Here is a 23,154-nt window from a genome sequence, read left to right as displayed (position 1 = left end):
GAGTAAGATTTCCACTTAATAAACTGATGGTCCGAGCACTTCATGGACACAAAAGAGCATCAAGTCCCACACTGTATTCACTATCAGCAGTCGAGTGTGACCACTCTCAGCTTATGTGCTCTCAACGCGGTATCTAAGTGGCTGCCCTAGCACCAACATGTGGTTACATTTTTACAGAAAGGACACACTCGAGTGCATAGTACGGATTTGACTTTAGCTGTATCACATCCTAAATGGGAAGCGCAATAAGTGATCTCAACACCATGACAGGATTCTTCAAGTAACACTCTTAGATTTCTCTTTGATTATTAATGAAAACCATATAGGTTCTTCTTGGCTCTTTTCAGAGTGTGTGCTTAAACATTAGATATGGGGTCCTGTCAGGGTCCAGGAACAGCAGCAGTTGCAGTTTGTGGTTTGCACCATGTGACAAACAAACTCCCCTCCTCCCAGCTCTTCTCTCTATTATATATCCTCTCACCTGCAATTAAATCTTCAAATGGTGGATCTCCTCTTTTCTGAACATGAGAATATTTTGACAAACCTTTAAGAAAAACATCAATGAAAAAATCTCCTAATATGATATGTAAAAAACATCAATAATAACAAAACAAAGAAACTGAACAGATACTGTATAATCAGATTTGAATATTGTTTGCCTCCTTTTTCCTTCTCTCCTCTCCTCAGATGTTATGATGTACTGTGAGTCTGTAAAACATGTTGTGCTTTGAAGGTATGTGTTAATAGGAGCTATTACGTTCACTCTTCTCCTCCCCGCCCTTTTACTCACAAACACTCTCTTCGCCCCCCTCTCTCTTTCTCCTTCTCTCTGTCCTTTTCTGTGTCTCTAATTAGTAGTGTGTTAAACTTGGAGAGCAGCGGTCAGGAATGCCCCGACAAGCTCGTAAAAATGACATCAAACTCCCAGAGATGCAGACAAACAGGTTTAACTTCCCTGCTCATGCACTGTACAATGATGAATGGATGGAAGGAAGAGACAAGAAAACGAGGAGGAGGGAAAGAACTTCAGACAGAGACAATAAAGAAAGGCCACTTAAACGGTTTCTGATAAAGTCACCGAACTAAACTGAGGTTAAACAATTGATATTGAGCTGACCTAGTGAACTGTGTTTATTTAAATTAACTGGCTTAAATAGAATAAATAAGGTTAAAGTTAGAAAGACAGAAACATTGATGCTCAGAAAATGAGTGAATAATTGCACTATTTTCTCCAGTATTAATGTTAATTTAATTTTAATTCAAGATGCTAATAATACAGATAATTAGGACTAAAACTGTGAAAAACAAAGGATTTCAGATAAATAGAATAAATAAATGATTTGGATCTTTTAGGAATTTTAAAAATGTTGGTATTAAACATCATAAATCATCATAAAATTAATTCTTACTGGCTTTCACCTAATATATTTTATTTAGTCCTGTATTTGGATGTGACACAAAGCTGCATGTTATTTGATATGTTGTTACTTTTCAAATTCAAGATTTGCAGTTTATGTCAAATTTAATTTGAAAAATTTAAAAATGAATCTTTAGACTGAAAAAGGAGACAATTACAGATATTTTGTCAGATTGCATGTATTTTAGATTTTATTTGATTTATTTAAGGATCTGCAAAACACCCTTATCCAAGAAATGTGAGAAGACTTCCCCACAAGGTCCCAAGATGCTACACACACAAAACATCTAACGTTAAATATCAACGTTGCTCCTCTTCTTCTTTTCTTCACTCATTCCGTCATTATCTCTCTGCCTCCACCTCCATCTTCGATGTCCCTCCTGCTCTGCCTTTCCCTACATGGCCACACAATGACTCTTTCACGTCGAGGGAGAAGACTGAAAGAGGAGGGGAAGAAGAGAATATTAAGGTGATGAAGTAGGGAAAAGGGGAGAAGGAATATGAGGAAGACGGAGAAGAAGGGGAGAAAAGAGGAATGAGTGGAGGAAGGGTAGACTGGGGTCAGAGCTGACGTTGGAGGGGTTGATGTAGGGTCAACATGATGAAGCAGTAGTGGAAGTGTGTGTGTGTGTGTGTGTGTGTGTGTGTGTGTGTGTGTGGTGGTATCGGAAGATGTATGGTTGGTTGACAGAAGAGAGAGAGACAGAGACAGAGGCAGATTGCAGCGGAAGGTAGAGAGGTAATGGTCTTGATGTGGGCGTGTTCTTGGGTGTGTGTGTGTGTGTGTGTGTGTGGCTGTTGCCTCATTTATATTTTCCACCTCTGATTATTTAACTTTTTGTTCACCTCACAAGTTTTAGTTCCCGAATGACCAAAAAACCTGCAGGTTAAAAGTCAAAGATCACAGCACCCAGACAGTAATCTAAGATCCATCGGCCATGCAATCACGTCACGTTTGCTGAACTTTAGCATTGAATGTAAGATGGAGAATCGTTGAGAATGGCTGTGATTCTTCCTGGGCTGCTCCATTATGTAGGTTCCACTGTTTTGGAATGGTCTCTTTTCTAAATGGATGTGGTTAATGAAATCGTGTCTGTTTGAATCTTATTTGGGGCTTCATCTCTATTATTAAATTAGAAGAATGTCTTGATTGGCTGATTTTTCAACACAGTAAACAATTCACAACCATCATTTTACTATTTTACTATCTTTGTGAAAGTTGCCAAAGGTAAATTTATAAAACTCTTATTGTTCTTGTTTTTATCATCAACATTTGACATTCTTGAGCTCTGATGTTGTGATAAACAATAGCTAATATAAATGTTGTGAAAAGGAAAAGAAAAGCATGTGAATTTAGTACTAAAACTGTTCAAAGCTGTATCGGAGCTTCCTTTAATGTTTAATGGAGACAATCATTTAATGATAACTTTGACGAAAAGCCTAACTGTTCACTTTGACATTGATTTTTAAAGTTTATATGCCAAACACTTCCTTATAGGTCGAAAATTGGTCTGAAAATGTGTAGAACTAACAAAAAGTCAATGAAGCGCTTAGCTGATCAACTAAAAGTTTATCAACAACAACAAATCAGATAATCGATTAATCAGTCAAGTCATTCGGCCAACTATTCCAGCCTCTGAAAATTTGCTGATTGTCCCTGTTTTATGACGTTCTAAAAGAAACATCTTTTGTTTTTGACTGTTGATTGATGTGAAAAGTTCACCTTTTTTTATACTAACCTATTCATTAAAAAATAGTTGGTTAAGCCATAATGAAAGATGCCGTAAGCCTGTGTTATGTAGTGTTAGTTAATTTGTAAAGAAAAACATCTGTAGAAACACCGTAAACATGTTCCTTTAATATTTCTTTCCATGTTGCAGCACAAATCCAGTCTGCAATCAACATGGAGAGCAACACGTAAGTGTTTGTATAGAATAAACTGGCTCTCATGTGTCTGGACGGAACAGAGCGAGGGAGGGAGAGGTGACCCCTGATTGGCCGGAGCAACACAGAGGTGAGGTGAAAGGTCATCCACGGGTTGAAGGGGGGGGGCATATCAACACCTTGTCTAATATCTACCCTGCACTGTGTGTGTGTGTGTGTGTGTGTGTGTGTGTGTGATTGATCCATCCAACCTGGTGGCTGTGGCTAAAGATCCGAGAGACCGGAGATGGGAGTGTGTGTATTGGTCTTCCATATGTGTGTGTGTGTGCGTGTGTTTGGGGAGGGGCTGAGGGATGAGAGGCGATCCGTCTCCCGTGGCGACAGACCGGACCGTGGACCCTTCCGCTTCTTCTAAATATTTACAGAGCACTGGCCAATCAGAGCCAAGCAGACTCTGGCCACCAGCCTTTTTCACGAAGGAGGGTCTCAAGTGTGTGTGTGTGTGTGTGTGTGTGTGTGTGTGTGTGTGTGTGTGTTTGTTTGAAGGGATTACACATATTATCCCAGTCAAACCTCTGACTCTGGGTATTTTGGAGACAAAAATGTAACACTCAACATGTTTTTACAATTAATATCAGACCAACTATTAGCTCTGACACTCTGACACGTGGTCTTGTTCTCTCTCCCTATCTTTCTCTCTCACACACACACACATATTCAGTATATAAACCCACACAAACACATCGTAAAAAGTTCCCTCAAACTTAAACAAAGTGCTCAGATTAACTCTCCTGAAAGCACACTCAATTTCATCCAAACATGCAAAAACACATCCCTCTCTATCCCTCTTTCTTTAACTCTCTCTCATGCACACACATCCACACACATGTACACACACACGCACCCAGGGTATGTGTGTGTAGTGAAAGTGCTCTGCCTGCCTGTTTGAGCGAACAGTAAATGAATAAAAGCTGTTTGACCCGCTGAGAGGAAGTGGTTTCTAGACCACCTCAGCATGTTGGCAACAGCTGTTTGTGCATATGTGTGTCTGTGTGTGTGTGGGTGTGCACGTGTGATTCCAGCTTGTTCCTGAGCAGCATGTTTTCATCCTGTGTGTGTTTGCATCAATCTGTGTATCTCTTGATGTGTGTTTCTTTGTCTGTGCATGCTGTTTTCTAGGCGTGCGTTTGTCCCTGTGTCCAATGTGTGTGTGTGTGTGTGTGTATGTGTGTGTGTGTGTGTGTGTGTGTGTGCACGCATGTTTATGTGTGTGTGTGTGTTCGTGCACTGCTGTGGGGGGGTCTGTGGACCACTTGAGATTAAACCACAGGCCAGACAGAGCTGTGTGTCATCAGGCCGACCGCCATGGAGCCGAACATCCAGCTTCAGCCTAAAAACATAAGCGACAGAGATAAACACAACGAAAAACTATGAGCGATGAACAGACGAGTGAACAGTCAGTTTTAAGTTTCTGTCATCATGACATCATGACATCATGAAAAATGTGTCAGCAAGTCCTGTACATTAATCTTTAATCGTGTATATTTTAAATTATGGGTGACCATTTTCCGAACTGAATCGTCAGTTGTGGCCTCCCTCCATACCTTTACACATCCTTTCCTTTCAATGTCCATTTTCTTCACATTTTCTTCCTTGATTTCTACTTCAGTCCTTCGTCTGTCTATTGGCATTAAGGGGAGTAACTGAGTATGAATGAGGAATTTTGAAAGTGTTATTACACATTCAAATGTGGTTAAAAAACATGCATAACCTCTTCAAGAAAAAAACCTGTAAAGATTCAGAGAAAGCAGAACTGTACTTATGTTCGTTTAACTTTATGGGATTTTGAGGTTTTGCACGTTTGTATTTGTAGAACCAAATTGACCTACACTGTATGAGATAACGTGCACCTTAAACTGCTCTGTTAACATTTTATTTGCACATGAAGCACTTTGTATGCAAAATATATGGCCTCGACTGACAGTAAGCAGTTATTAGCTGGCAGTAGATCCAGTTTTTACTTTATTCACATTAAACTGGCAATAAATAACTATATTAACAGTCAGTTTGCATTTTATCTGGATCAAACAGGTTACTCTTTATTGAACTAGATTGAATTATTGGAAAAAAAAACTCAGAACTAATTATTATGAATCGTTTCAATAAGGATAGATCAATTGGAAATGTAAAACAAAATTTATTTGGGTAAGCAACAAAGAAAGTCTTGGAAGGTGGTGATTGGAGTCCATGGATGTGAAGCATCCTGAATAAGATCCATATGAAGATGGCCGATAGGACAGGAGTCTGTCTGATGCTGGTGGAGTAAACACAGTGGGAGGAAGCTTGAACCTCCCTCAACATACTGGAGATAAGTGTGGCGGGTTGTTCAATAGTATATAATATTTGGAAAGTAACATTTCAACCATTAGTCTTGCCATGGGATTTGATGACAGTAATAAAAGACAGAATAAGGTCTGGTGGTGGTAAAAAAAAATAAAAATAACTTGAAGTGTGTGTATCAAAGCCTGATATATCTTATTCCTCTGTGACATAGAGCTTCATTGCTGTCCAAAAACTATTAAAACACATCAGTAAGCCACACTGTTGCACGGGGTTCCTTCATCACCATGATCCCACACACTCAGTCCCACATGCACCGTCCTGCTGCCCCAAATACACACTAGGTCAACAAATGTGGATTAATCCGCAGCTGAAAGTAGTCCACAACAAATGCACTATATAATCCTGTTTGAGTAATGTTTGTTAAAACTGCAGTGACCAGCTGTTTTAGGAAATGACTGCGCCTAACACATGGACAACAAACAGTTGTCAGAAATAATGTACAATGTACAAATTGGGATTTACTAACAATAAGAAGATGCAACTGTTACTTTATAATTTACCATTTATTTCATGATTTTTCACAGATTATTGATACCTTTAGTTTACTTGTTAGAGCTGCTGTTTTCACCATTTAACTCACATTCATCTTCATCCTCCTCTTCATCCTCCTCCTCTCTCCCTCTGTTTTCTTCAAACTGTGTGGCTTCTGCTTCCGCTGTGCCCATGAGCTGAATCTTCTGATCTTTACACGAAACAGATCACGCTCTCCCTCACACACACACAGGCTGGACATGGACACACACTGCTCCACCTCATCAAAGTGGTGGAAGCGTGTGTGGGATGATGGATTTGATGGAAAGGTTGGGGGGCTCGGAAGTGTTTTAGTGTGTGTGTGTGGAAGGGGGCGTGCACACATGGCCGCATGGACACACACTCACACACACACACACTCACACACACAGCTGGGACTTATCAGTGTTTACTCTCTCCTGTCTGACTGTACTTAAACTTTACCTCCTATCTCCACTCTCTCCGTCCACGCACACACAGGAACAACCACCGAGGCAGATCGAGGGAAGTCTTTATCTTTAGCTTGGCACTAAGCTGTGAATGGTTGTGTGTGTGTGTTGCCAATGTATTTATGTGGGTGTGTGTGTGTGTGTGTGTGTGTGTGTGTGTGTGTGTGTGTGTGTATATGTTTAGCTTGGCAGACTGCCAGGGAAATCGGACTAAAGCCAAACTTCTTCCTCCAGCAGCAGCCACGCGCCACAACCTGCTGTGTGTGTGTGTTAGTATCTTGAGATTTATATCTTATAGTGTTGCAGGTGGACACGACCCAATCTGGGTTTTCAGGTCCATATTTTCTAGTCCACCTGTGGTCTGGGTCCCTGGACATAACAATAGACAGCGTGAGCAACACACATAGCTTCTTCAGTCAGCCAGTCAAAATTAGGCAAATTGAATGATTGTCTAGTCTTAAGAATCTTGGCATCTGGTTTGACAGCAATTTAAGTTTTGAGCAGCACACAACAAAGCTTGTGCGATCATGTTTTTACTATATTAGAAATATATCAAAATTAAGATCAATATTAATTTTTAAGACACTGAGACCATTTTGCATGCCTTTATATCATCACATCTGGATTACTGCAACAGCCTTTTTACTTGCTTGACCCAAAAATCTATTGATAGGCTCCAGACTATCCAGAACAAAGAAATATGATTACATCACCCCTGTTTTAGCTGTATTACACTGGCTCCCAGTATGTTTTAGAATAGACTTTAATAGAAGTTGTATTGATTACTTTTAAAGCTCTTCATGGCCTCTGTCTCTGTTATATCTCTGACCTTTTAGGCCCATACGCACCAGCATGTACCTTGAGATCCTCAGGCAGAGGTCTGTTGTCTGCTGGGCAGTGTTTGCAGTCAGGGCCCCGAGGCTCTGGAACAGCCTGCCCGAGGAAATCAGGGTGGCTGAGTCAGTGAACTCTTCTTAAAACTCCTTCTTAAAACATAACTACTTTTACAGGAGAGGCTTTCGTGATTTTAGTTGATTTCTTTTTATTTATCGATTTTTCTTTTCACCTTATTTTAATTTCTTCCTGCTTTTACCGTGTCTCTTGTTATTTGTTTGCTTTCTTGTGAAAGCACTTTGTAACATGGTTTTGAAAAGTGAGACTCCCTGGGCAAGTAACTTCAGTGTAACCCATCCTCAGTCACGTGTTGTACTTCTTTAAAACCCCAGCACAATGTTTTCCTAAAGCTACTAAGTAGTTGTTTGTGTCTATAACTAACCAAACTGCATATGTACCACATATTAAAAATGTGTCTCATTGGACGCTGAAGAGTACCTTGTGCGTCAAATACCAGCTCTTTGTCAAGATTTCTCAAAGCGTCAGTATTTGAAGCCCTGAGATGAGAATATGTTAGGGATACTGTATGAACATTGGCTAAGTGTATTGTGTGGGAGTTCAGGTGTCACCTTATATCCTTGTGATACTGTATAGGTGTGTGTGTATATGAATACTTTCAATACACACAGGTAAACAAATGCACCTGGGATGATTGTCTTTGTAATGAAAAGTGTCCCACTTCAGAGTCACACACAAACACACACATACACAGTGCTGTTTTGTTGCAGAATATATGTCACTGTTGTCTTTCATCTCCTTTGTCTTTCTTGGTTTGGAAAAGCTGTGACTGAGATAAAGGGGGGGGGGGGGGGGGGGGGGGGGGGGGAGTGAGGCCTCTGAGTTTAAGTGAATGTATCAGTTTTTATAAGGTTTTAGGTGCATAAGGTCTGAAGTTACTCAACCTGAAGTTTTTTGTGTCTTAGCCAAATTAAACAGATTGTGACTGGACCTCTGTTAGAAAAGGACGATTTTCAACACAATTCTCTATTAAAAGGCTGTACAAACACAAAGCATATTTGAGAGCACACACAAACACCATCTCAGTCATACAAACCACAACAAGCATTCTGCTGATGTGCTTAGCATTAATTAATTAAGTTTCTGATGAAGACAGTTTAATTTCAATTAATTTAATTCTGAGCACGTTTGCCATCTGATGTGACTGGGCCGTAACTTGGAGAAAAACATGGATGCAATATTAAACTCTGATGGATGACTGAGTTAAGATTGTTATGTATGTGTTGTTATGAGGTTAATCTCAGGTTATTTGGAGGCGCACGCTGTCATCATACACTGTATATGAACTTCAGGAAGTCCTTGAAAACCCCATGATGGTTAATAGCCCCATTGTATATTTTACTACATGCACACAACCGCAATAAAAGCTGAGGACGGCAACAATGCAGCAATACAGGCAATCTGAGAGCAAAACAGAGGGGCACTAAATCCATTTCACTTTTCAAGGCTAGCAGGTCACTGGGTTAGTGTTACCAGCACTGCAGCCTCTCTGCATGCTGATAAGAGATCACGGGCAATGCATATGTGTGTGTGTGTGTGTGTGTACGTGTGTGTGTGTGTGTGTGTGTGTGTGTGTGTGTGTGTGATTGCTTATAAAGAAACAATGAACTGGGCTCCTATCAGATCTCAACAGACCATGAACCAGTTAAACCCTATCCCATGATCGGATAGCTGACACACAAACACTTACATCCACACCCAAAACTGGTTTCACTACAAGAGAATAGAATACTATATTAGCAATATATGGATTTCACAATTTCTATTAGGTTTCTATTCGAGTTTTTAAGATTTTTTTTAAAATTCTAACCCTCCTGTTAAAATCCATACATGCTGTTCCTGTGATCACTTGCGTCCTGCTGTGACGGCGTGTTTTGGCCTAATTACACAGTGAACACAAGCAGAGTCGGTTTAATTTAGATGTATTGTTATTAATCGGGTTATTCATCTGATTCTGATTCATAGCTGACAGCTGGGGGGCTGTGGAGGACACGGGCCACTGATTATTTTTTATTGATTTTTTTCCTTAAGGCGGATGATATTAAAGCATTGAGTCTGGGTTCTGGGTTAGGTGAGTGTCTTGAGTTTGTTTTGTCTGGTTGAGGCTTTGTCTCGAGTGGTTATGGTTTTTTAAATCTGCCTTTATTAAAAAATCAGCATACTATACTTTTTGCGCCTGTTAATCCACAATGTGAATTCAATTTTGTGCAAGTGGAAAACCCCAATGTGAAGAAACCGACACATTTACAGAATGAAATATGGCCATTCAGTTTTACAAATGAAATAAAAGCTTCTAGTTCAACAACAAGTGGTCAAAGTTGTCCCAAACTAGTTCACCACTGTGAAACCACCTGATCCGCCTGCTCGTGAACATTACTTCTGTTTTTATCATGTTGACAATAAGCTTCTATTTAGCTCTTGTTAGAATATTTATTTGCACTAAAGCTTTCTAAAGCTTTCATTTCCATCACCAGTTTTTGCTTATTTGCTGCAGCTGTTGTTCTTTTTATACTTATACCACTATTAGTGTCTTTTGTTGACTACAGTTATGAACCTCTAAACTGGTCTGGAGTGTGATCAAACAAAGCAAAGCTGCAGTAAGTTTAAAAGAAATTAGTACAGAGCAGTGTGTACAGATATGTTTCTATTTTGGTGTGGCTTGTCTTTACAGAAACATTATGTGAGTTTTGGGAGTCTTTCACACCAAGTATGTTTGAACTCTGGAGCATCTGCTTTAGTTTTATTCATTTGGATAGGTAGAGACTTTGATAGATAGAGACTGCACCAATTCCAGGAAGTGACCACAGAACAGAAGAATAGTTATGTTTTTGTTTTACTTTAAATGTTTTAATTATTTGTTTAGTTTCTCATAATGTAAACTTCTCTAGTCTCTCAAATGTAAAGTGCATTCTAGTGGATGCAACAGGCTGAAAATCTTACCTTTGCTTGAATATGGCATTCAAAAAATATCTCTCTGTTAATGATTTATTAGAGCATCTTTAACCAATTTAAGACTTTTCAGGAGCTGCAGACACCCTATGTGTTTTGGCTAGGGCAAGAAGGTGACATTTAATTTGGCCTCAGGTCTTGAAGGTTACAGTTGTGGTCAGCTTTTTGCCATGAAGGGACTCCAAGGGGCAACTTGGCACCAGGTCATGGAGGTTATGGCACTGCTGGGCTTTTAGGGTCGATGTGAGGGTTGGGACCAAAGTTTGAACCAGGGTTGGAAAGGAGAAGGGGCTTTAAAGGGTTATCTCAACTCCAAGGATGGGGTCAGGGCACTAGTCAGCGCCAGTTTGTATTTAGAAAAAGAAGTAAGACGGGACATAGGGTTTTTAGTGTTAGCTTAGCTTTTTTTGGACTTGAAGCAATGTCACATTGGGTCCAAATCTTGTTGGTGTTTGGCAGGCAAACCTTCAGAGGACCAGAATTTTGAGGGATAAGAAACTAACTTGTGAGCTTCTGCAGCTTTTTGGAGTCAAACCATGAGATGAGGGCTCCCAAGTCTTGTATGTCTCTATGTCTTAGGAAACTTTGGTATTGGTCAGCTTGGAGGGTTGAATTTGTGACTCAGATCTAATTCTTGAACTAAATTCTGCATTTGAGGATTTAGCTTTTGGTTTAGATCTAGTAGGGTTGAAGCCAGAGTTATAGTGGACGCTGGTGCTAAGACTATTGTTAGAGTCTTATAACAGCTCAGATCAGCATTTTGGAGTGAACCCCTTAGCTCAGAAGGACCTCTGAAAGCTACATTTATCCACGTTTTTGGGGGTTATGGTGGTGGTCATCCTTGAGGGTCAGAGCGAGGGTTGGGGCCAGGGTTAGAAATAAGAAGGGGTCTCTGTGGGTCATCCTGGCTCCAGGTCTAAGGGGTCTAATGGTTGTGGTCAGTTCCTGGGCAGAGGAGCCTCCAGGGCCTGGGGCCTCTGCAGTGTCCAGGGGCCAGGCTCTGGCCAGGTCAGTTGGTGATGGATGAGGCTGAGGCTGCTTATGGCAGGTGCCCACCAGCCCTGACCAGTCCAGCTTAATCAGCAAAGCACTCGGACAACAGACCCTATTTAACCCCCTAATGACCGGTCACTCAATTTGGACACACATGAACACACACACATACACATGAACATTATGAACATAGGAACAATTAAAGTGCTGGTTGTAGTGACAGATAGTGTAATTAAGGCTTCACAGCTGAGTGCACTGAGCTGCTGCAGACTCTGACACAACTGATCTAATCTGTATTTACTCTTGGTTTGGTAACTGACATTAAGTGTCAGATGTTCAAGGTAAATATTTTCCAGCGTGCATTGCTTTCCGTGCTATTTTGTATTTATATCTGTGTCTGATATTTATAAATATAGGTTTGTGTTGCGTATGTGTGCGCATGAGTTGAGCTACACTTTTGTCCGTTGAGCGTACTCAACTCCCCACCGTGACCCACTTTCTGCCGACCGTGGTCATTGTCTCACTTCATTCTGCTTCATTTGGCAAAACAGTGTCATGTGAGTATGTGTGTGTGTGTGTGTGTGTGTGTGTGTGTGAGTATGATTTGTAGCACCTTTCAATAAACACACTGCAAGCATTGACTTTTACATGTCTTCATAGTAAGTTTTTCTTCTTTTGTAACAGTTTTTTGTGCAAACCAATCATAACAGAACAGGAATTGTAGCCGTAAATGCTGCTCTTTGATCATGGATTTCATTTTTCACACAGATCATAACTCTGTAGAATGACTTTCATGGGGTACACAAGCTACACTGCTATTGTAAAAGTGGCTAAAAGTTGGTCCAATCCCAATATTAGAGAACTTCTTGAGGATGAGATAACAAGAAAGTGAATCAGTCTCTGTTAACCCCTTTCCATCAACGAGAACCTAGTGCAAGTTCTGTTTTTAGGGTTAGGAGATGTGGGTTGTCAACAATGCGTCAACAGTTTCCCTCCCCCCTCCACTTGCCCATGCTATTAGGAATTGTGTGTGTGTGCTCAGGGTGATCACATTAGTCAAAGTAGAACGTGTTAATTGGACAATTAATATAAGAGGTGTGCATACTAATTACCATAATGTGTGACAGATAACAGCATTTGTGTATTGAGTGTTTTCAAGCACACACACCCCTTTGAGTCTCCAACAAATGTATCCTCTCTGGGCTTGGTCTGCAACCAAGAACTTACCAATTTGACAGTTTTCTACCAACAACACTCATAATTGCCACAAGTTAACCGTGGAGGGAGGAAGGGAAGTAAAAAAGGAGGAGGATGAAAGGAATTGAGGGGAGAAAAATGGAGGGAATGAGAGAAGGATGAAAGGATGGAAAGAGGAGAAAGAGAGCAAGGACATGGGATACACAAGGTCGGAAAAAAGCAAGGAAGAGATTAAATAAAATGTGATGATAAAGAGGAGAAAGAGAAAAAGGACTGAGGGAAGAAGAAAGGATCAAAAAAGTTTGGAGGCGAGCGAGGGGAGGGCTTAAGCAAGACTGTTGTGAGTGAAAAAGGAACTGGGAAAATGAACACATAAAGTAACACTTGTGGAGTCACACACACACACAGCCAGGAGCTCTGGTAATATAGGACTATAGAAAACGATAGTAACACTGCAGGAGCACATTGTAGTCAACACGAGAGGACAGCTCTGGTGCTCGGATGCAGAAACAGGTGAGACCCAGCAGGAGGTCTGCAGGGGGAGGGTGGAAGACGTGCCTCAAGTCAGCTCTTCAAACTTCTCCCATCCACACTACTGCGTTTTTGTTTTAAAACGGAGACCTTTTGCTACGTTTGCACCTCCCGTCCAGACTAAAACAGCGAAAACATAGACCTTAAACAGAGAAGTTTGAAAACGCTGCCGACCCCATATTTCGTTTTGAAACTCCAGAGAGCGTTTTAGTGGGGACGGGCAAAAACGGAGGACTTTAGAAACAATGCAGCAGCTCACGCTTGGCTCTCTGATTGGGTCTTCTAAGTCATTCAAAGCAGAAACACAATGCTACTGAGAGAGCTTTTCATTTAGTGTTTTTATTAAAATATTCTGTACAGTACAAATAAAACGACTTGACACTCCCGTGTTACATTCAGTAACAGTCTCAGCTTATTGGTCCATGCAAAACTTCTGTATTACTTTATTCTTTCGCCAAATCTTCTGTAACTACGGAAGAGACATCTGCTTTTTAAAAACGAAGTAGAGTGGATGGGGCCTTAGTTGCTGATTTTCCACCCCTTAAAAATAGTTTTATTATCAGTTTGTGAACATTTTTAATACGGTATTAGTTGCCAGTAAAGACTGTTTCTCAGGTAATCTCTTGGGAATTTAAAGTGGCTTTATTTTAAATTAGGTTTATTAATGTCGATATTGTATGGCTGTAACATTTCCAAGTGTCTTTAGGAAGATGAAATATGTCTAGTATTGAAATTTGACGTAATTAACTGCTAAACTGCTATTCTGTTATTTCAGTGTGTTCCAGGGACTTGCAACCATAGGTCTTATGTAATATTCTGATTGTAATATAATATTAATATAGCAGGTATATTATCTTTCTGAATATATTAGGATGATTTTTATGAAAGCTAAAATAAAGTGTTCTCCCTTCCACATCACTGTGTTGTACACAACAGGTTGTTCTTTGGGGTGTACTGAAGTTTTGGTTTATTGCTAATTATTCAAGTTGTCATTTTAACACTGTTGCAAATTCTCCTTTTTTACACATTGATGAGGTTTGATCCCAAATTTATTAAGCTTTCCTAATCAAATTTGAAAGTTATCAAATCTGATACGACGTGAAAACCACTTAAAATCAAAACACATCCTGCCAGGTGAGACAAAGAATGGATTTGCGTCAAAACCACAAAAATAGACACAGGGATAGATGTATATATGCTTTATGATTAAATTTGCTTTATTTCAGATGGATACTCTGAGGTAAAATACATAAGAGAAAAAAAGGAAAGATAACACGATAGAGCAGATTACTCAGTATTAAGAATCTAATTAGTAACTAAGAATTAAATTTCCCATATTTTAAATTTCAAAGCAAAACGTTTTGAAATTTAAATTCTTGTGTTTATAAAAAATAAAAAGAGAGGCGAAAGAAGAACAAAAATAATATATGACTTATAGCATATTTTTTGTCTCCTGAATCTACTGTGTTCATGTCTGCAGTTTTTGTCAGGTTAATCATTGATGCAGCTCATCAGCAGAAATTGATAATTATCAATAACTGATCTATAATCAAACTGTTTTTAAGAACATGACTCTAAAATAACTCCTATAAGAATACTGACATAATAAAGTAACACAAGAGAAGATAGAAGTGCAATAATGTCACTCTAACTTCACTTACTAAGTACAGCAGACACCCTGTCCATTTTGAACTAGTAAAAATACTTTAGGAATGTAATAGTGATACAGTACAAGATAAAAACACCACAAAGAACAATGAAGTCACTATTAATTAGATTTTTTTTTTCAACCACTCTGTGAGACTTTAAGTATAATAGTTGCACTAGAGTGGTTTGTCCGCAGGCTTGTTAAAATGGAAACTTGGAAACTACCAGGACAGGGGGTAACATGACATCAGGCGTGTGTGTGTGTGTGTGTGTGTGTTATCTCCACGCTGCTGTTGCATGCGGTGACTCATTGCACGTTTCCGCTGTTTACTGGAATATTGCTGGAACATGTTTATGTCCTGAAGTTTTTTAATAGCTACCTGAGAGCGAGTGCGGGAAGCCTCTGGGTCCCTTTTTTTCTTCTTTTAAGTGCTTTAAGTGATTTATTTTTGTTTCTTGGAGGGATTCTTCAACTCGTCTCAGGACTGACGCTCATTGTTGGCTGAAAGTGACGTATGCAGCAGTGAAACAGACTGGATTGCTCTGCACTCAAAATGAGCAACAAATAACAGGACAAACACTACAATTAGAAGTTGTTGTAAGTTCTGTCAGAGTCACTGCGTAACTTTTGATGTGTTTAGGCCTGGTTGCTTATGACATCCGGACACATCAAGACTGTTAACTACAGATGTTAGCCTGTAACATGTAACCTGTTGGACTTTGTGGACTTTCAATCAATTCTCTAAACAGAAAGAAAATTCATGTTATAAGAGAAGAGAAGGAGAAAAAAAATGAAGTAGACAGTTTTCGTCAGCTATGTTTACTAAGTCATGTTTTACGTCACAGACTTCTGCTCAGTCAGATGTAATCTAGTCGAACCATTGTAGAAGTTGACATAAAGTTTAAACAAATAGAATAATTTCATTCAAAACATCATCCACTGTGTTGAAGAAGCCAAGTGATACATTTTTTTCCAGCGCAGTTTCCATCGAAAGTAAAAATTTCACTGAACAATTACATCCAGTTCCAACGATGCCAATTAGAAGATTTATACCACTCTCACATCTGGGTGTTAAGAATGGCGCTAGAGCCAGGACACAATTAGCTTAGCTTAGCAAAGACTAAGAGCAGGGGAAAACAGCTAGCATGGCTCCTTCCAAAGTTTAAACATATGATGACAACCAGATCCTATAAAGGTCATTCATTAACATGTTTAATCCATGCACAAAAAAAGTTGTAATGTGGCAGATCAAAGTTACTACTAGCCCACTGATCGGATGTTGTTTTTAACTTTGGAGAAAGCCAGCCTAACTGTTTCACCCTGCTTCCAGCCTTAAGCTAATGGGCCGCTGGCTCTAAATACGTTGTTTAACATATCAATCATCTCATCTAACTTTGAGGCATGTATTAATACATTTCCTAAAATATCAAACTTAATATCAATATCAAACTTTACTTTTTATTCCTTTAAATTCCACATTGAACTTAGTCTTTTTAGGGGGGGAGCAGCCAACACAGTATCCACAATAGTGGGATAGACTGAAAATTAATAATGGTATAGACAAATATAGTCATGTTAATAATAATTAACTACTTTGTTTTCGTTTTAAAACTCAGACTTTTTGCTACCCCCCATCCAGACTAAAGCAAAGATCTAAAACAGAAATTTGAAAACGCTGTTGACCCCGTTTTTGTTTTAAAACTCCGGGGCTGCGTTTTAGTGCAGACAGGCGAAAATTAAAAGCTCTGCTTTTAAACAAAATTGTAGTAGTGTAGATGTAGCCTTACATGTTATCAAACTAGAGTAGAGGTGACATGGTAGTGTTTCTGTTGGGGTCTTGTGAGGAGAATAAGTGGATGACTACAGAACTACACAGGACAAAACACCACATTGTTGTCAATCAACATCAGACCTTTATTGGGCTTATGTTGTGTATTACCTTTACCTTTATTAACTGTATTCACGTGTTATTGTAAGAATAAATTATTTTAAAATATACATTTTTTAAATATTACAATTGCCCCCGATCTGCAGAATCATCCCATGTCAACATCATGCATACAAACGTCTATGCATGTTAGTAGACTGCTTCAAGCTTCACATGAAGTGGATTTTATTGCCAGCTCTGAACAGTGTGTTTGTGTGTGTTTAGTTGCCTATTAATGAAGAGCGTGCTTGTTTGCGTGCTGAGGACACTGTGATTAGCTGGAGGACTGGGGGAGGGGGTTAATGGAGTGGGTGACTGTCTGGTTTGGGTATTGCTCAAGTTTACCCTTGGCCTTTCTGCTACAGCCATCTGTTGAGAGAGTGTGGCGATGAACCCACTCTTGTATATATGTGTGTGTGTGTGTGTGTGTGTACACAGCAGGGGTGGATTGGCAAGATTAGGAGAGATGGCTACCACACCCCTCCTCCTCCATCCACAACACACCTCCTTCTCTTCTTTTTGAGGCCCTCGACTTGACGCATGCCACGCGTTCACGGCTGTCCAACACACACACAAAGGGTGGGGGGATCATGGTTGGGTCTAACCTGCCTAATTCTCCCTAATGGCTTCTCTATTCAGGGATTAAATCACTAAATCCGCACACACACACACACACACATACAGAGGGTCTACCATGCACTGGCCTACAGTATAACCGTCATTTGGTAGGACACAGTCTAACACACACATATACACGCGCACACACACACACACACACACACACACACACACACACACACACAAAGGAAATGGACAATAGCTGATCTCTTCACAGTGATTTGGCGTGGCATCAAATGGCCTGTGGGCTGCAATTAAAATGTTTGGGACTCAGGGGAGGACTGAAGAGGAGTCGGGAAGAGGACGGGGGAAGATGGGAATGGGGGAGGAGAAAGGGAGAGAGAAAGGAGAGGAAATCATTTAACACTCAGGAGAACTTTATCAGGATGAACTCTATCTCTTTCTGTGTGTGTGTGTGTGTGTGTGTGTGTGTGTGTGTTTCTTTTTCTCTTAATGGATGAAGAAAGTCTGATTGCGGAGTATAACAGCGAGGTACATTAGCTTCAAAAGTCAACCCTACTATCTATTATAATTTTAGTTTGGAGGAGGTGTAATTGCTGCCTGAATAGCATTCACTGGTACCATTTCTTCCAGTTCAGATAGCGTGAGGTTCATGTTCTGACAGAAGTCACAGGGAGATGGACAAGGTGGATGATTAGACGTTCAAAGGACGTTGACACCGGAGACCACAGTTAATGTTCTGTGCACCATGTGTTAAGGTTAAGGTATATACGTATAGGTTAAGGTTCAGAAAATCATTTTGCTAGAGCGTACAATTAAATTTTTGTTAATAGTGTGCTTCCAACTTTGTGGCAGGAGTTTTGGTAAGACCTTTTTCTGCTCCAACATGACAATGCCTCCATGCACAAAGCCAGGTTCATAAAAAAAATGCTTTTCCCAGTTTGGTGCAGAAGAATTTGACTGGCCTGCACAGAGCCCAGATCTCAACCCCATCCAACACCTTTGAGATGAACTGGAGCACCAAATGTGAACCAGACCTGATAACTCAGTATCAGTGTTGGACCTCAGTAATGCTCTTGTGTCTGAATGGGAGCAAATCCCTGCAACCATCTTCCAAAATCTGGTAGGAACACTGAAACTAGAGTGGAGAGAGTTACAGCAGCGGATCAATGACCGTGGTTTTGGAAGGAGATGTCATGTTCGGCTGTCCATATATTTTTGACCACATAGTGAATATAACCAGATTGCCAGATTTAGACTGCAGTAAGTGCCTGAACACAAACTGACAGGTTACATTTTCATCCAAAGGAATGTGAAGTGTTAATCCCACCTGTAGCCCCCAAAGCCCATCCACCCATTCCCATCCTCTTTCTCCTTTTACTGCTGCTTTCTCACCTTCACTCCCCCTCTCCTCACCTCCCATCTCCTCATTATAGCTTGTATTTGGCTCTCACAGAAGGCAGATTTCAGCAGAACTCACTGGCTATAACTCCTGAGCAGAGTACAAAGTTTATGTAAGAGGAAAGTGTGTGTGCCCGCACACATGTGTGTGTGTGTGTGTGTGTGTGTGTGTGTGTGTGTGATAGAGGCCCTCTGTTAAACTAACAGAGTCCCAGGTGGTCTCTGGGCCTGCTTTTGTCTCTCCTCTCTGTCTCCTGCAGGCATGCATGCAGGGCCACATTTCAATGTGACTTCAGAGCTGTTTTCTGCAGGGGGAGTAAACTACCTTTAGATACACCCCCCACCATAAACTCCCCACCCACCACCTTCTGAAGATACCCCCCAAAAGTGGATTATGCTGCAAAAGTCGTGGTTTATAACAGACTTTTCAGAGCCACCAGGGGTGAATGTTTAATACTAAGAAGACAGATTTTCGGGATTAGAAAGACTTTTAACACTGGTGAAGCCTTTTGCAGTCAAATTCCTCATGATGAGCTGTTCTAATTTGATTAGTTTGATTTAAATTTAGCCAAAAAAAAGATGTGCTTGTATAAAGCACCTAAGAGAAAAGGCGTATCCAATGAAAGTGCATTGCACGTTTGGCACTGTTTGGCCTCTCAACATTATCGGTGTGCAAATTATTTTAGTCTTCAAATTGAACTTGAGTTTGTGTTTTTTAAATGGATGGTCGGGTAAATGGTACACCTGCCTCCTTTGAGAATACATTTGCGTTGATATTCTTGCTTTTAACGCATGTTGGCTACCCCACATATTGGACATTCCTTTGGAAAGGTGGTGCTACATGTCCTCAAATGTAGCTCCACAGGAACAGGGGGCATATGTCATGATATGAAGTCAGCAGCAGACTGACCAGTTTTGAACAGAAACTAATTGAGCTCATAGCTGCTGGTAACATATTTGTGCGTCACTATATCTAGTATGTTCATGTTGTACAAAACTGGACAAGTACTGCATGTGAACACTGCTGCTCGCACTCTACTGCTTCTTTATGTGCACCGCAGTGTGAACCGTAATTTGGTGACAGGGTAGGTGTGTGTAAACCCAGGTCCATACATATTGTCATCGGCCAATGAGCTACCATCTTAAAAAAGTACACAACTTTTTTAATCTCTCTCTCTCTCTCTCTCTCTGGTCTCTAGTTGTTTTGCAGAGGGAGGAATTGCTTGGTTGCAAAGCATCAACATGTCCGACAGCTGTGGGACAGATCTGCAGCTGTGTGTGTGTGTGTGTGTGTGTGTGTGTGTGTGTGTGTGTGTGTGTGTGTGTGTGTGTGTGTGTGTCGGGGTCGTCTGTTGGCAGGAAGCAGTAGGCAGCGAGTGATGTGGTCAGACCCTCTGTCACCAGAGAGAGAGAGAGAGGGAGGTCCTGTCTCTCTCTCTCTCTCTCTCTCTCTCTCTCTCTCTCTCTCTCTCTTCTTCTCTTCTTCCTGTTGCTTGTTTTCTTTTCCTGATCATCGTTCTTCATTAGAGAAAGAAAAAGACACAAACAGACGGAGAGTCATTTAGCTTTCTGAAGGCTGATGTGGATGATTGTCGATCTGGCAATGATAGCGTGAGCGTACATTTAGTTTCTTTCAGTTTGACACAGGAAAGCTACTAATATGCAACCTCTCTCCCAGTATTGTATCTGTGTTTTAGTATTAAAGTCAGAGCAGTGTGACGATAAAACAGTTTTTTGTTTTGGAGCCAGAATCTTTCATGTTTTAAGTATTGCCAGCTGAATTTGCTAAAAAAACTGGAAACTTAATACATTTCCAGAAAGAAACTCTTCATTTACATGAAAAAACCAAAGACATCCATAATAATGCATTTAATCAAAAGTTTTTTTCATGATTTTTAGAATCTGATAAAACCTTTCTTTAGAATCATCTTCTAAGGTTTAGAGGTTTCCATTGACTGTCAATGTACTGATGTTCACTTTTACAATCAATATGGAATGAATTCAGCTGCGTCATGTCCTTCACATCAAACGTGATACTTGATAACTTTATATTGTTTTTCTATTTTCTATTTGATTCATTTTCATTTTCTGCCAATATATAATTTTATTTTTTGTCAGGTTCTGATTTTCTTTTCAATGCAGATTCCATTCCGTTGCACTTTATGTGTCTTATATTATCTTAAAACAAAGGAAATCAAGTGAGAGAAACCCAAAAACACTGAAAAAGGAACAGTGACTTTTTCAGAATTTATTTATTTTGTATGGGAGGCATCAAAGGAATAAAGAGAGAGAAACAAGTGAGAGAGAGGTCAGTGTGGAAAAATAATTTTGTAAATACAATGTGGAAATCAAAGACATGGAGAAGAGAAGGGGGAGGCGAGTGAGTAGGAGGTAAATTGAAGGAGTCTGGGGGACAATTAGATGGGAATTTCCAGTGTTAGTAAGTGAGTGAGCTTTTGTTATAACAGGGAGAGTGAGATCTGTGAGTTGTTTTACGCTTATATTGAATTTATTTCTGACATCTCTCTAGAACATTTTTTTTCTTATAGCATATGTGAGATACTGATGCATGTCATGATTATTAAAACTGAGACACAGAGAGAAGATAAAAAGAGGAAAAAAGAAGGAGAAAAAGACAGAAAATGTAATAAAGCTCCTTGCAGACATACACCTACAGCTGCACAAAGTCAAACACAGAGAGCTTAAATTTCAAGGCTTGTTTACTTTTTTTAAGAGCACTGTAATAAATGTATCACTTAGTGGTCATCTCTGATGAACAAAATAAAATAAGTTTGATCAACCTGAAAACACTGTGAATGAGCCAGTTTTAAGTTATTGAGGAGATCACATATCAGATCAGTGTAGGGCAAAAATGGAGAAAAAACAGCCCTTGTAATCATCAGACCATTCCGTCTTATTCCATCTTTATCCATGCCAGCAGCTTGGATGAAATTATGAATATCCAGCAAACGGCTTTACAGCATAGGAGCAGATATGAACTAATTTAAAGCAACATTATGTAGTAATTGTATCTGCGGCTAACAGCTTTATAGTATTTTGATGGTGTGCTGACTTTTGTAAATGACGTCTCATTGCCTCAGGACCCCAGGCCCCTGGTATTGTAATACTGGAATCCCAGGAAGGAAATCTATCACAACAACAACGTAATGCACTACTACCAATTATTGCATAATGTTGCTGTGCATGTTGTCATCCCTCGACAATTACTGTCTGATACTTGACGATAAGCAGCAGAAATATCTAACAAATGATGCAAAATTATTGGAGGGTTTATTATTGTACAGTGCATTTCTAGAAGAATGAGTTCCATATTCAACAATTTGGCACCCCGTGATGTACATTTTGTATCGCTGCAGGAAGTGATTGTGCCAAATATGTAGCTTTTATGTCAGATTTTCCTGCAGGAGACTAGACCTACCCAGCAATTCATGTTTGCCCTTTTATTAACAATTACCACAATCTTTCCCTAACCGTAACCACGTTTTTTAGTTGCCCTAAGCCTAATCATATATTAAAGTGGGGGTAGGCAATTTATTTGAGAATCATTTTATGTTATATTTATTGAAATTCTCTTTACATCACGACAGAAATCAACAAATCAAACACACAGCAATGAAAACAATCTCTGTGGCTGTCGCATGGATTGTATCAAGCACATTTCATTCAAATGGTATTCAACAGCAAAATACATCCATCCAAACATCCATCACTGATGCAGCCAGCGAGAGAAATGAAAACTCTATCATGTCCAAATAAAGAAGCTACAATAATGTATTTGTACAATCAGAGTAAGTGCATATTGTGCATAGTTGATTCTGCTCATTCTTGATCATTTTTTCATCAATTCCTTTATCCTCTGCGTTACTCCTCCACAAGCTACTGCAAAACGACTGTATCCACATGTCAGCCAATAAAGCAAGTTAAAAATGAAAAGTAGAAACTGGAAATTAAGTCACTTTAAAGAGAGAGAAAGTAAAAGCAAGACACGTGGGAAAGAGAGGGAGAGACGGAAAGAGAAGGAGCGCAAGCTATAGGACCATGGAGAATGAGAGGAGAGGGAGGGAGAAACAGGACAGGGTGAGAGACACAGAGAGAGTAGGCCTACTTTAAGTTCCTCAGCAACAAGGGCAAACCAGTCCTGCCCCCTAGAGGCAGAGCGAGTGCGTGTATGTCGGTGTGTGTGTGTGTGTGTGTGTGTGTGAGTGTGTGTGTGTGTGTGTGTTTTCCTGGGGAAGAGGGGGACATCCTGTGACAGTGACTCAATGCTCCCCCACAACACACACACACACACACACACACACACACACATATGTTGTTTATCCCTTTCAAGCTG

Source organism: Micropterus dolomieu, linkage group LG03, assembly GCF_021292245.1.
Source record: "Micropterus dolomieu isolate WLL.071019.BEF.003 ecotype Adirondacks linkage group LG03, ASM2129224v1, whole genome shotgun sequence".
NCBI lineage: Eukaryota > Metazoa > Chordata > Actinopteri > Centrarchiformes > Centrarchidae > Micropterus > Micropterus dolomieu.
This window is presented reverse-complemented; position numbering follows the sequence as displayed.